General features: G+C 41.6%; 1 protein-coding gene across 1 annotated transcript in view; it reads right to left on the bottom strand.

The window, feature by feature from the left end:
- The window catches only part of LOC120533175 (gastrula zinc finger protein XlCGF26.1-like), a 59,547-nt gene that overhangs the window by 16,563 nt on the left and 28,460 nt on the right, over positions 1-14,524 (bottom strand). The gene's annotated exons all lie outside the window — the stretch shown is intronic.

Here is a 14,524-nt window from a genome sequence, read left to right as displayed (position 1 = left end):
GGTGACATGATTGAAGTGTTTAAAATTATGAAGGGAATTAGTACAGTGGATCGAGACTTGTATTTTAAAATGAGCTCATCAAGAACACGGGGACACAGTTGGAAACTTGTTAAGGGTAAATTTCGCACAAACATTAGGAAGTTTTTCTTTACACAAAGAACGATAGACACTTGGAATAAGTTACCAAGTAGTGTGGTAGACAGTAAGACGTTAGGGACTTTCAAAACTCGACTTGATGTTTTCTTGGAGGAAGCAAGTGAATAGGACTGGCGAGCTTTGTTGGGCTGAATGACCTGTTCTCGTCTAGATTGTTCTAATTATCTAATTAACAAAAGCTAGTGTTAAATACATAATTGTGAGCCTTGGAGCACACAGGATCCAGGCGAGCACAGGTCTCACTGCTCCAAGACGTGGGAGGATTGATAATGTGCTTCATTCACTTCTCAGAGCTGGTGATTGTAGCACATACACCCGATTGGTGCTATAAATGTAGCTGGAACATTGAAACCAGGGGACAAGACAGAAGAGAAAAGGAGGGTAAAGGAAAGAGGAAGACAGCAAAATTGCAGCGGAGTAGGTGCTGTAGGAAAGCAGGCAGGCAGTCGTTAAAATGTGAGCCCCGGATGAGGAGTGAGGCGGAGGGGTTGCTCCTGCCAATCACTCAGAGTAGCAGGAGCAGCCAAGCACTCCAAATGGGCTCCCACTGAAGGCCAACGGACGATGAGGGGTGGAAAGGAACATGGCTCACAGTGGCACCCCGCGAGCAGGATTTGAGGGTTGTCTGTGCTTGTTAAGAGAGCGTCTCCTCTTGCTGCAGGGTCCTATCCAGGATAAGAAGAGGAGGAGACGTTGGTTAAAGGAAGAAACACCATGGCTCAACTAGTTTTAAAGGAAGGACTCGGCCTTGGATTTTAATCATATTTTAAAAGATTATTTATTGGGTTTTTAACTCTGCACTGAACGTCTTGATTTTATGGATTATTTAGTTATTGAGCGAAGAGCACTGCACTCTTTTACAAATTTATGGGTTATAATAAAAGCACAAAATACTTATACCTACTCTTGCCAACTGTATGGGTCTCCTCATTTGCCCTCATTGTGTCCTCACTGTTTTATTATCAACGGTCCCAGGTTCACGCTGCCAGGGACTGTGAATCCAACCCGGAAGAGAAGCTAATGTGGCTTATGTTTCGATTTTCCTTTAACTCGGTGTATATACAGTAGAATGCATTCATACAGAACTGGCCGTCAGGTAGCACATTATTGGTTTTCAAAAAAAAGTGATGAGCACATCATCATCGAGCACCTCCTGACTCTCTCCCTACAGCTGAGCAGTCAGTCACTATCATTCTTTCAGCACTAACGTAGAATGCAATAGGGAATGTCACACGGGTGTTTAACTGTGATTTTGATGTGGCACTGACCTCTGTCCCCTCAGAAGACAAGTTCATTATACTGGAGGATCTCAGTGCAAATAAAGGCACTGCTTTAATGTTAGGAGTGGTAACACTGGCAACAAAGGTGAGGACAATACTAATTCCAACAGTATACTCCTTTTCAGTAAATGCATGAAATGCAACCTCATTATCACCATCAATCTGTTTTGCTAGAAGAGCAAATACAAACAAACATGGATGCATCCAAAGTCTGGCATCGTCTAGACTATGTACTTTAGACTCTGCTCACAATCTTGATGCCCATATCACATGGACTATACTTGGAATCACTCGTTGTTTGACAGACCATCAGCTTGCTTATGTAATAATGAATATCTGACTCCCCTGCAAACACCAAAGACATTAAAAGATCAGCTAGGAGAAAGTCAACATCTGCTCCATTTTAGACACAACAGTAAGTCTGAATTTTGGAAGGTGCATGGAGATCACCAGCAATTGAAACATGAACAGTCATAACATCTATAACAAATAGTGGAAGGAAAAAGCTAACAATTTTAAAAGGAAGTTAAAAAAAAGTAAATGGCACAGGACATCTAGCTCCAATGACTGAATAGTACTACATGGGTTAAAGTATTCATTGAAATCACTAAGTCTCTTCAGATGTTGAGGAAATATAATGCTCTAGGTTTAACGTTTTATCATGTACATTAGCTATGAAAAGGGTCACATATCAAAAAAGCAGATTCATCCCTGGAGACAAACAAACCCTGTGCCCAGCAATAAAATACCTTCTCTAAAACAGGGCTGGAGTGCAAGAAGGTCAGGTCAGGTTGGGGAGCATGCACTGGTACAGTGCGTTGCCGCAACCACCACACAACAAAACAGCGCGGGATCCCGGTTGACAACCTGCCAGATGGACACGCGGTCCAGTCCCACCCCTCCAGAAATGACCCTCTATCTGCTGCAGCCAGGTGTTATGTGGGCATCCCCTTGGCCTGTTCCATCCACTCGAGTCCCTAACAACTCCTCGGGGAGTTGCACCACATGGTCATAGTGCCGTAACGGACGCTCCCTCACAATGCAGGTAATGTGCCTCATTCGGGACTCCATGAGCAACTGGTCATTCAACACAAAGTCAAACCAGCAGTACCTAAGGATTTTCCAAAGAGACACAGTACCGAAAAAGTCCAGTCTTCATCTGAGGTCACTGGATAGCATCCGTGTCTCGCAACCATACAGCAAGACAGGAAGCACCAGAACTCTAAAGACTTTGACCTTCGTCTCTTTGCATAGCTAACAGGAGCGCCACACACCCCTTTCTAGCGACCTCATCCAAGAAGCCAAAGGGAAAAATAGCACAATAGAATAGTAGTAATTACCTGGACAAACACAACAGTGAGATTTGAGCGAGTATTTGAATGTGAGGAAATGAAACAGTTAGCTACTTAAGTTTCAAATTCCTTGTAATCAAACATAATGAAGGAGAACATTTTCATGAGCAGATCAAGGTAAGGAGCCAGTGAATATTTTCAACACAGTTTATTCCCAAAATGGAAGACTCAGAAATTATTTAGTAAGACAAGTAAGCATCAAAGCCTGTGTGGAGATGTGCTGAACTGCCTTTAGTTGTCCGTCCTAAGAGTGGAATTGTAAATTACCTTAATAGGATTCAACATGGCAGAAAGTGTGCAACAGAAGGAGGATCAAGGATCTTGAATTTTTTATTGTTATTCTAACATCTATGCACGGAAACAAAATTCAGTGCTTAGGTTGACCCTGGTAATTGCAGAATTAAACCGTGCCCATGATAACCCCATCCAAAAAAATACATAAGAAAAAGTTGTCCCTTAACCCAATAGACTTATGAAGAGTAGTTACAAGCTTTAGCATGTTTGCAATGAACCTGAAGCAGTAGAAAAGAAGACTCGGCACCCCCTCACATGCCAAAAGAAACTAAAAGAACATTTGCACATGGTTTGAAACCCTTCTACCACCAAGCTTCTTTTACAGTTTATGAGAGAGGAACACTGCATCCTCAACCAGGTCTTATTTCTTTTACCTCAGCTTCAAACTGCAAAGCAGATTAACTGCAGAAGCGTCAATGGCACAGAACCACCTACAAATCACCTGAATTCTCCCAACATGCTGTGTCTGATCCATTCAGCTGTCCTGCACATTATTGGCAACTATAATCATCCTGAACATGAACTTTCTGACTAATAATTGCAAGAAATTTGTATCTTGCTTCCCTTACATTGCAAGTAAGGTCTCATTAAATGACATCAGATATCGTCAGTTAGAAATGTGGAAGAAGAGCATTGCACTAACTCGTTCAAGCCATCAAGAAGAGGATCCTGTCTGCTGAAGTCTTCACCTGCGGATCACTGCTGATGAGGAGTACATTCAAAGAGGGATACAGCAGACTTCTATCCCTGAATGACTGGCGGAGATCATTTTGCGAGGGACAGGATATCAGCTTGATCAACAACTGGGGCCTCTTCTAGGGGAGACCATGCCTCTACAGAGGGATGGACTGCACCCCAGTGGATATGGAGCAAGAGTCCTCTCCACAAACATTACAAAAGGTAATATAACGTTCCAGACTTCTTTCCATTACTTATAATATTCGCCATGACCCTCTAAGTAGAATGTAATAAACTTGCAATGGATCTGCCTAAAGAAGCACATTATATAAAGCCCGTGATTACAAACTGCACATTCATTAAAAAGCACAGACACTTTGTTGTTATTATCAATAACTTAATACGTATCTCTAGTTGTACTACATTTTCTGCTTTGCTGCCTCCTTCCATAAACCTCAATATGGCATTATTTAATATTAAAACATTAACTAGTAAAATATTTTATGTAAATGATCTTATTACCGATAGGAAAATAAGACTTTTTAATTCTACCTTGTTTCCAGGTGAAACAGATCTGCAGTGCTGCGGAATTAAAACCTCTCTCAGCCAGCTTGTGAAGGGAAGAAAGGTTGTGACTTAGCAAATATTTTCTTGAGGAATGAATATGGTAAGGATGCCAGCCTTGGCAGTTTTATATTTTTAGAGTATATTTGCTATGACTAATACAGCAGTACTACATACCCTATATTTATCAACCACCAAAATACAGTGCCTTATTTATTAATGAATTTTTGAATTAATTATTATGTGTTATAACTACTAGCTGACTTTCAATGCAGAGGGCACAGCCATTTAAGCTCCTTTATTAAAATAAGCCTATCTGATCTTTGTAGAATTATTACTCAGTTAAAACCATCCACATTGTGTGTTATTGATTTTTTTCCTTGGTCTTTAAAAACTGCTGTTAAAAAATTAGATTAGATAAAATGTATCAATCTTGAGGGGAAATTCAGATACACAGAGTAGCAGAAACATAAAAAACCAGGGTACGCATTTACAGTACAATTAATACAACCAATCTATCAATCAATAATAAAAAATAAACGTATATTGTACAGAATAAGCCACTAAAGAAAATTCATCTTCACGTTTCTCTCTTGGACAATTTTAGACCCCTCTCTAACCTGTTTTTTATAAGTAAAATATTAGAAAAAGTACTCTGAGAAATTGAATGATTACTTGAATAAAAATTCTATTCTAGATAAGTTGCAGTCAGGTTTCAGACCAAAGCATAGTACAGCAACAGCTCTGAATAAAGCAATGACTTAAGTCTTAATGCTGATGGATGGATTTACTCTTATATTGCAGGAAGAAAGTTCTTTGTCATTTGAAGCGAGTACACCTCAGAGATCTGTGACATTGAGTGTGGTGTGCCACAGGGATCTATTTTGGACCTAACTATTCTCAATCTAATTGCTCTCATTATGCCCGATTTACATAAATGAATTACCACAGTTATGCGGATGATGTACTGATTTGTCAATAGCATCAGGTGACCCGGAGACTCTAAATCCTATGACCCAGTGTCTAAAAGGCACCATTGAAGGAGTCGTCTTCTTTCGGCTGCTCCCGTTAGGGGCTGCCACAGCGATCATCTTCTTCCATATCTTCCTGTCCTCTCCATCTTGCTTAATCACCCCCATCACCTGCATGTCCTCTTTCACCACATCCATAAATCTTCTCTTAGGCATTCCTCTTTTCCTCTTCCCCGACAGCTCAATCTTTAACATTCTTCTCCCAATATACCCACCATCTCTCCTCTGCACAAGTCCAAACCAACACAATCTCACCTCTCTGACTTTGTTTCCCAACCGTCCAACTTGAGCTGACCCTCTAATGTTACTCGCTTCTAGTCCTATCCATCCTCATCACAGCCAATGCAAATCTTAGCATCTTTAACTTGGCCACCTCCAGCTGTCTTCTGCTTTCTGGTCAGTGCCATTGTCTCTAACCCATATAACATAGCTGGTCTCACTACCATCCTGTAGACCTTCTATTTCACTCTTGCTGATATCCGTCTGTCACAAATCACTCCTGACACTCTTCTTCACCCATTCCACCCTGCCTGCACTCTTTTTCACCTATCTTCCACTATCCCCATTACTCTGTACTGTTGATCCAAAGTATATAAACTTCTCCACCTTTGCCAGCTCTACTCCTTGCATCCTCACCATTCCACTGACCTCCCTCTCATTCACACACACGTTTTCTGTCTTGTTCCCACTGACCTTCATTCATCTCCTCTCTAGAGCATATCTCCACCTCTCCAGGGTCTCCTCAACCTGCTCCCTACTATCGCTACAGATCACAATGTCATCAGCAAACATCATAGTCCACGGGGACTCCTGTCTAATCTCGTCTGTCAACCTGTCCATCACCATTGCAAATAAGAAAGGGCTCAGAGCCGATCCCTGATGTAATCCCACCTCCATCTTGAATACATCTGTCACTCCTACCGCGGATCTCAACACTGTCTCACTTTCCTTGTACATATCCTGTACAACTCTTACATACTTCTCTGCCACTCTCAACCTCCTCATACAATACCATAGTTCCTCTCAAGGCACCCTGTCATATGCTTTGTCCAGGTCCACAAAAACACAATGCAACTCCTTCTGGCCTTCTCTAAATTTTTCCATCAACACCCTCAGAGCAAACATCGCATCTGTGGTGCTCTTTCTTGGCATGAAACCATACTGCTGCTTATTAATTATCATCACGCTTCTTAACCATGCTTCCACTACTCTTTTCCATAAATTCATGCTGTGGCTCATCAATTTTATCCCCCTGTAGTTACTACAGTTCTGCACACCCCCCTTATTCTTAAATATCGGCACCAGTACACTTCTCCACTCCTCAGGCATCCCCTTACTTTCCAAGATTCCATTAAACAATCTAGTTAAAAACTCCACTGCCATCTCTCCTAAACACCTCCATTCTTCCACAGGTATGTCATCTGGACCAACGGCTTGTCCATTCTTCATCCTCTTTATAGCTGCCTTTACTTCCTTCTTGCTAATCCGTTGCACTTCCTGATTCACTATCTCCACATCATCCAACCTTCTCTCTCTCGTTCTCTTCATTCATCAGCCTCTCAAAGTACTCTTTCCATCTGCTCAACACAATCTCCTCGTTTGTGAGCACATTTCCATCTTTGTCCTTTATCACCCTAACCTGCTGCACATCTTTCCCAGCTCAGTCCCTCAGGTCCTTTTCTCCCTCCTTAGTGTCCAACCTCTCATACAACTCGTCATACGTCTTTTCTTTAAACTTCGCCACCTCTCTCTTCACCTTGCGCCTTATCTCCTTGTACTCTTGTCTACTTTCTGCATCTCTCTGACTATCCCACTTCTTTGCCATCCTCTTCCTCTGTATACTCTCTTGTATTTCCTCATTCCACCACCAGGTTTCTTTTTCCTCCTTCCTCTTTCCAGATGTCACGCCAAGCACCCTTCTTGCTGTCACCCTTATTACATCTGCTGTAGTTTCCCAACTGTCTGGTAACTCTTCACTACCACCCAGTGCCTGTCTCACCTTCTCCCTGAACTCAACCTTGCAGTCTTCCTTTTTTTAACTTCCACCATTTCATCCTTGGCTCTGTCCTCACTCTTTCCTCTTCTTGATCTCCAAAATCATCCTACAGACCACCATCCTATGCTGCTTAACTACACTTTCCCCTGCCACCACTTTGCAGTCTTCAATCTCCTTCAGATTGACTCTTCTGCATAGGATGTAATCTACCAGTGTGCATCTTCCTCCACTCTTGTACATAACCCTATGTTCCTCCCTCTTCTTAAAATACATATTCACCACAGTAATGTCGATCCTTTTGGCAAAATCCACTATCCTCCGACCTTCATTCCTCTCCTTGACACCATACCTACCCACCACCACCTCGTCTCCTCTGTTCCCTTCACCAACATGACCATTGAAATCCACTCCAATCACCACTTTCTGTCCCTTGGGTACACTGTTCATCATTTCATCCAACTCATTCCAGAAATCATCTTTCTCATCCATTGTACACCCACCTTGAGGGGCATATGCACTAACAACATTCATCATCACACCTCCAATTTCCAGCTTCATAATCTTTACTCTGTCTGACACTCTTTTCACCTCTAAAACACTCTTGACATACTGTTCCTTCAGAATAACTCCTACCCCATTTTTCCTCCCATCCACACCATGATAGAACAATTTGAATCCACCTCTGATACACCTGGCCTTACTCCCCTTCCATTTAGTCTCTTGCATGCACAATATATCAACCTTCCTTCTCTCCATCATATCTGCTAACTCTCTCCCCTTAACAGTCATACTGCCAACATTCAAAGTTCCTAGCCTCAGTTCCACTCTCTTTACCTTCCTTCTTTCCTCCTGCCTCCAGACACATCTCTCCCCTCTTCTCCTGCCAACAGTAGCCCAATTTCCGCCAGCACCCTGATGGCTAACAGTACTGGTGGCGATCATTGTTAACCCAGGGCTTGACCGATCCGGTATGGAAGTTTGTTTACACCAGAAGCCCTTCCTGACGTAACCCTCCCTATTTATCCAGGCCTGGGACCAGCACGAAGAAACACACTTGTTTGTGCATCCCTATGTGCAGCCATATATTCCTGCTGTTTTACATTAAACAATGCATGCACAATGCACACAATCTCATGCTGAAATTCATGTCCTGTTGATAATTTTTAACCCCTTGTGTCATTCTCTCTTCCTGCATTATTTCCTTAATTAAACAGTCTTTTTTTTAAGCAATCTGATCTCTTTGGTATTCATTCTTGGATGGCTCAAGCCCACCCCTTACCACTGACAACAGACAGATCAACTCAAAATACACTTCACTGCTCAAAAGAGCTTTTCAAAAAACAGCTAATTCCCTCTCCTAGTACCTTGCCACAGTGATGAATATGTGACATCTGGCATCTACAAAATCCAATCTGCCAGAAATGGCCATTATGTACAGTTTTTTTTTTTTTTTAGAATAAAGGAAAATGTTGCAATGCTCTGCCTTTTTAATGTTGATCTCATTATCATAATGAAAATGTATAAATGGGGCACTTTTAGATATGCTGTGGTTTGTTTCTTCTGTACTAATCAAGTGGATTTGTTGTTGTCACTGTATGAAAAGTCTGTTTGATGGCTTTATCATGTGTTGTATTCAAGCTGATTATGTAGCCTCCTCTGCGTTATGTTTACCCCAGAAAAACAACCAAAAATCGTTCGAACAAAAAATATTGTGTGTAACAGAAAAATATAAATACAAAAAAGTCAACATAATCACAGAAGAAAGGGTACATCTAGGGTCTATAACTGTAAATGCAGCAGCTTGCAACCCAAGTCTTTATAGGCATATCATGGCAGTTTAGTTGTACAGTGCTGTATGCATCACTTTTCCTTTGAAGTAAAATTGCAGACAGTTATACAGTAACCTTGAAAAGGATCCAGAGATGCTATAATGACTGTACTTACCATCCCACTTGGTCCCTTTGTTGGCGAAGAGTATCAACTTGCAGATGTACCCAGAGCTTGCTGTGCCCAGCAATAAGAACTTCATTCCAAATTGTGTCCATTTAGATGCGATGTATTGTTATCCGCAACAGCCTTCCTTTGTAACTCATGAGACACTTCTGCCACGATCAGTTTTACACAATACAATCCATACTTGTATAGCCCAAAATCACACAAGAAGTGCCACAATGGGCTGCCTCTTGACAGCCCCCCACCCTTGACTCTCTATGAAGACAAAGGGAAAAACTCTCCCCCCCCCCAAAAAAACACCCTTGTGTGGGGGAATGGAAGAAACCTTAGGAAAGGCAGTTGAAAGAGAGACCCCTTTCCAGGTAGGTTGGGTGTGCAGTGGGTGTCAAAAAGAAGGGGGTCGATACAATGTACATAACACAAGTAATCCTCAATACAAGATAGCAAGATAGATAGATAGATTAGATAGATAGATACTTTATTAATCCCAAGGGGAAATTCACATACTCCAGCAGCAGTATACGGATACAAAAAACAATATTAAATAGTAATAAAAATGCAGGTAAAACCAGACAATAACTTTGAATAATGTTAACGTTTACCCCCAGGTGGAACTAAAAAGTCGCATAGTGTGGGGGAGGAACGATCTCCTCAGTCTGTCAGTAGAGCAGGACGGTGACAGTAGTCTGACGCTGAAGTTGCTCCTCTGTCTGGAGATGACCCTGCTCAGTGGATGCAGTGGATTCTCCATGATTGACAGTAGCCTGCTCAGTGCCCTTTGCTCTGCCACGGATGTCAAACTGTCCAGCTTCATGCCTACAATAGAGCCTGCCTTCCTCACCAGTTTGTCCAGGCGTGAGGCGTCCTTCTTTATGCTGCCTCCCCAGCATACCACCGCGTAGAAGAGGGCACTCGCCACAACCGTCTGGTAGAACATGTGCAGCATCTTATTGCAGACGTTGAAGGACGCCAGTCTTCTAACGAAGTATAGTCGACTCTGACCTTTCTTACACAGGGCATCAGTATTGACAGTCCAGTCCAATTTATCATCCAGCTGCACTCCCAGGTATTTATAGGTCTGTACCCTCTGCACACAGTCACCTCGGATGATCACAGGGTCCATGAGGGGCCTGGGCCTCCTAAAATCCACCACCAGTTCCTTGGTCTTGCTGGTGTTCAGGTGTAAGTGGTTTGAGTTGCACCATTTAACAAAGTCTTTGATTAGCTTCCTATACTCCTCCTCCTTCCCACTCCTGATGCAGCCCACAATAGCAGTGTCGTCAGTGAACTTTTGCACGTGGCAGGACTCTGAGTCGTATTGGAAGTCTGATGTATATAGACTGAACAGGACTGGAGAAAGTAGAGTCCCCTGCGGCGCTCCTGTGCTGCTGACCACAATGTCAGACCTGCAGTTCCCGAGATGCACATACTGAGGTCTGTCTGCAAGATAGTCCACGATCCATGCAACCAGGTATGAATCTACTCCCATCTCTGTCAGCTTGTCCCTAAGGAGCAGAGGTTGGATGGTGTTGAAGGCGCTAGAGAAGTGCAAAAACATAATTCTTATAGCACCATTGCCTTTGTCCAAGTGGGGGAGGGATCGGTGTAGCATATAGATGAATGCATCCTCCGCTCCCACCTTCTCCTGGTATGCGAACTGCAGAGGGTCGAGGGCGCGGCAGACCAGTGGCCGAAGATGGTGAAGCAGCAGCCGCTCCATGGTCTTCATCACATGTGACGTCAGAGCAACAGGCCAGAAGTCATTCAGCTCACTAGGACGTGATACAAGATGTTTTCCAAAGCCTCTGGACTCTCCCCTGTTCCAGGCTCAGGTTGAAGGACTCCCCAGTTCCAGCGCACAGGCCTTGAACAGTCGTGGCGATACTCCATCTGGACCCACTGCTTTGCTGACACAAATATTACAAGAACAGAGCAGAATTCAACAGTAGATGATATCGCATAATACGATTTGGATTTGTTGAGAGTCCTGGAGATCTCGGCCATCAAGCTATCTCCCCCTATTGGCCATTCCATTCCAATATACACCCGTCTGCATATTTCTGACGATTGCCTGATACACAACCAACAATTTGTACAGCTTCAGTACAGTCACTTTTATTAGTGAAAAGCAGGTATGTCATAATGAGTGAAAAACAACACTCACTGCATGAAATGTTTATAGCATCATCTTGGTTTTCTAGTCAATTTGAATTTTTTGCTACTATACCCTCTTGACGATTTTGACCTGGTGTGCTAATGCTTGTGACCCAGTACCAGCCCACATTTTATTTCCAGGTAAATATGTCTTCTAGGTTTAAGAGGTGCTTGGATGTGGATTCCTTTGAATTGAATTAAGCAAAACATTTTTCAGTCACTTCAATTGTACCTTATTAAAATTTCACCAAAGCTTTTTCATATGTAACTAACACGTAGATTTTCACAAAATTTGTTATGAAGTAGTCACTGGCGGCTGTGATCCATCCAGAAAGATGGAAAAAGAAATGAGAAATGCTTTTTGGGATCTCATCACTTCCTCAGGGAACAGTAACCAAAATGTCTTTCATAATATGCCAGACACCACGGTCTCTTCAGCAATTGTCACATTAGGCAATTTTTCCAGCAGTTTTTAGTCGCAGACTCAATTTACATTATCTTAGTGAGTCAGTTGGTGGCAACAAGCCCATAAGGCCGATCACCTAATATGACATGGCTAATAATGAAGACCAACTAGTCTGCAACTGGCTATGGTAAAATGAAACCTGTTTTGATTTTCTTCTTTCATCGGAGAGGTGGGCTGTATATTCAGGAGAGCAGATAACCAATGAATGGTCATCTGGAATTTCACGGCACAGAATGTTGCGAGGTGGAATAAGGAACATGTATGTTTTGAACCTCACAAACAGAAGAGAAGCTTGTCTGTCTGACATTTCGTGTTTGAAAACAGAATGGAAAAAATGCCAGCAATAACTGCCTGAGAGGCGGAGTTCAGTCAGCAGGAGGATGGACTTAGATGCGGCCTACCGCTGAGCGAAGTACTGTGGGTAGCAGGAACAAAGAGAAAGCGTGGTTGTTTTCACTGTCTGTTTAAGTATTTGCACTTCACAAAGTTAAAGAGTTCCTTAGAAATAGTGTGTGTCAAGCGACGCAACGTAAGTTTTTGTTTTTTGGTTTGTACTATAATAGTTACACTTGTAATTTCATTAACACTAAAATGTTTCTCACCTAAAGGCATCTTGCCTTTAGTTATAAGGTGCCACCTAGTGGCCCACTTCAGTATTGCAACTTTAAGATTAATATTTGTGTGAGATTTGCAACACGACTTTCCTTTATGTGTAATTTGAAAACTAAGAATAGATCTACTTTATTTTTTATTGTAGACCACACACCCACACAATCATATGTACAGTTATATCTGCAAATTTAAGGTTTGGATTTGAAATCTACCTTCCAAGTGTTTAAATGGACACTCTACTGCGAATGCCAACTATTCCTGCAAAGCCAGAAGAAGTCCTTTAGTTGTTTCTCTATTTCAATAACCCTTCACACAGAGCTAGCTCCATCAGGCAGCACAGGGGCTTTGGCCCATGCAAACAGAAAAAAGGCTCATCCATTTTATGCCTTGGGATTTAAGTTCCATGCCAAATGGAAAAATAAAAAGAGCAGAAACTGCAGCTGAACATACCACAGCTGTTAACCCATTGAGCAGCAGCAGCTCCATCAAGCAGCACATAAAGGGACAAACTAGAAAGACGCAACCCAGTCAGTAAGTAGACACATCCAGCAAATGTTAGTCGTGTAGTGATGAAGTTTAGTCGGCAAATCTGACATACCCTACAACAAAATGCCACTTAATGTGAAGTTGGCTTTAATGTAAAAAAGAAACTGTATCATGTATGGAAAAATGGGCTGCATTTTACTCTTGAAGAAGCCAGTATTCTAGTTTAAAAAACTAAATTAAATGCACCCACCCTCTGTATGATTCATTTTCTTTGTAAACAAAATAAAAAATGAAAACAAGGAGTCTGTTAACTGATCCATGCCTGCAGTTACATGGGAAAGCTGTGGCTCTGTGGCTAAAGGATCTGGGCTGATAACTCGAGGGTTGCCAGTTCAAATCCCAGCAGTGACAGGAGGAATGTTACTCCGTTGGGCCCTTGAGCAAAGCCCTTAACCTGCAATTGTTCAAGGGGCACTGTGCCGAGATACTCCTATTGAAACAGCAACATTTGTTATATAGTGTAGAGGTTTGTCTTGAATTCTAATTCTTAAAGCTCTATCAAACTATTGTTAGTTTCAAAGCAAGATGCCACCAATCATTTTGTTTATAACTAAATTAAATAAACCTTATAAATAGATCCCGGTGCTTGATAATACTTAACATTAATTGATATCATTAAATGATACTTTTGTGTTTTATTCAGGTTTAATATTTAATATTTTTAATTTGCCTTTTTAAGTTTTATTTAAAAATGAACTCTTTAAGACATATTCAGACTATGCCAGACTGCGCATGTCAAAAAAGCTTATTATTTATTTCAAAAGGCTTCTTTTCATGCTGTTTTTTTAAACATCACGGCAGTTTTTCAAATTGTAATAACTCCTTTATAACTCCACTTTTTCACCTGGTTATTTACTTCATAATTAATTTTACTTATTTAATTATTTTGTCACAAATGTCCTTACCATCAAGACTACCAGTCTAGTTCATATTCTAAACTCCAATATTTAATGTTCTTCCTGAATAAGGAGGAACACAAGCTTCACTTTTAGTGCCAGATAAGATTCTAACAATAACCGGCTAACGTTAATTAGCCTCATACTAGCAGATGTTAAATAATGTTTTTCCCCAACTCTTTGCAATCCCGTGGAACTGCCTAAATAGATGACAGTTTAGCTGATAATATATTGCAGAACACGTAGGTTCTGTTGTAGTGTGTGGTGAGCTTGGGGTGACCCCTTGTTGATCCGGTCTTAATATATTTTTAATCTCCTCTGTAACTTAGTATTTGTAAATTGTAGTTTTTACTATCTTATATTTTTGATAGGGGCGAGTCAATGTTTCATTTTGGAATAATAATGTCTAGCTTAACTCTGCCTTTGACCGTGATCGCTGCACAAACCCTGGTCCTTTGACTCGTATTCAAGAAGATTGCAGACACTTGTTGACTCTTGGAATCACAGTTTAAACTTACATCCCCTTCACCCTGAATGCTACTAAAA

This window comes from Polypterus senegalus, chromosome 8 (genome assembly GCF_016835505.1).
Source record: "Polypterus senegalus isolate Bchr_013 chromosome 8, ASM1683550v1, whole genome shotgun sequence".
NCBI lineage: Eukaryota > Metazoa > Chordata > Cladistia > Polypteriformes > Polypteridae > Polypterus > Polypterus senegalus.
This window is presented reverse-complemented; position numbering and strand designations above follow the sequence as displayed.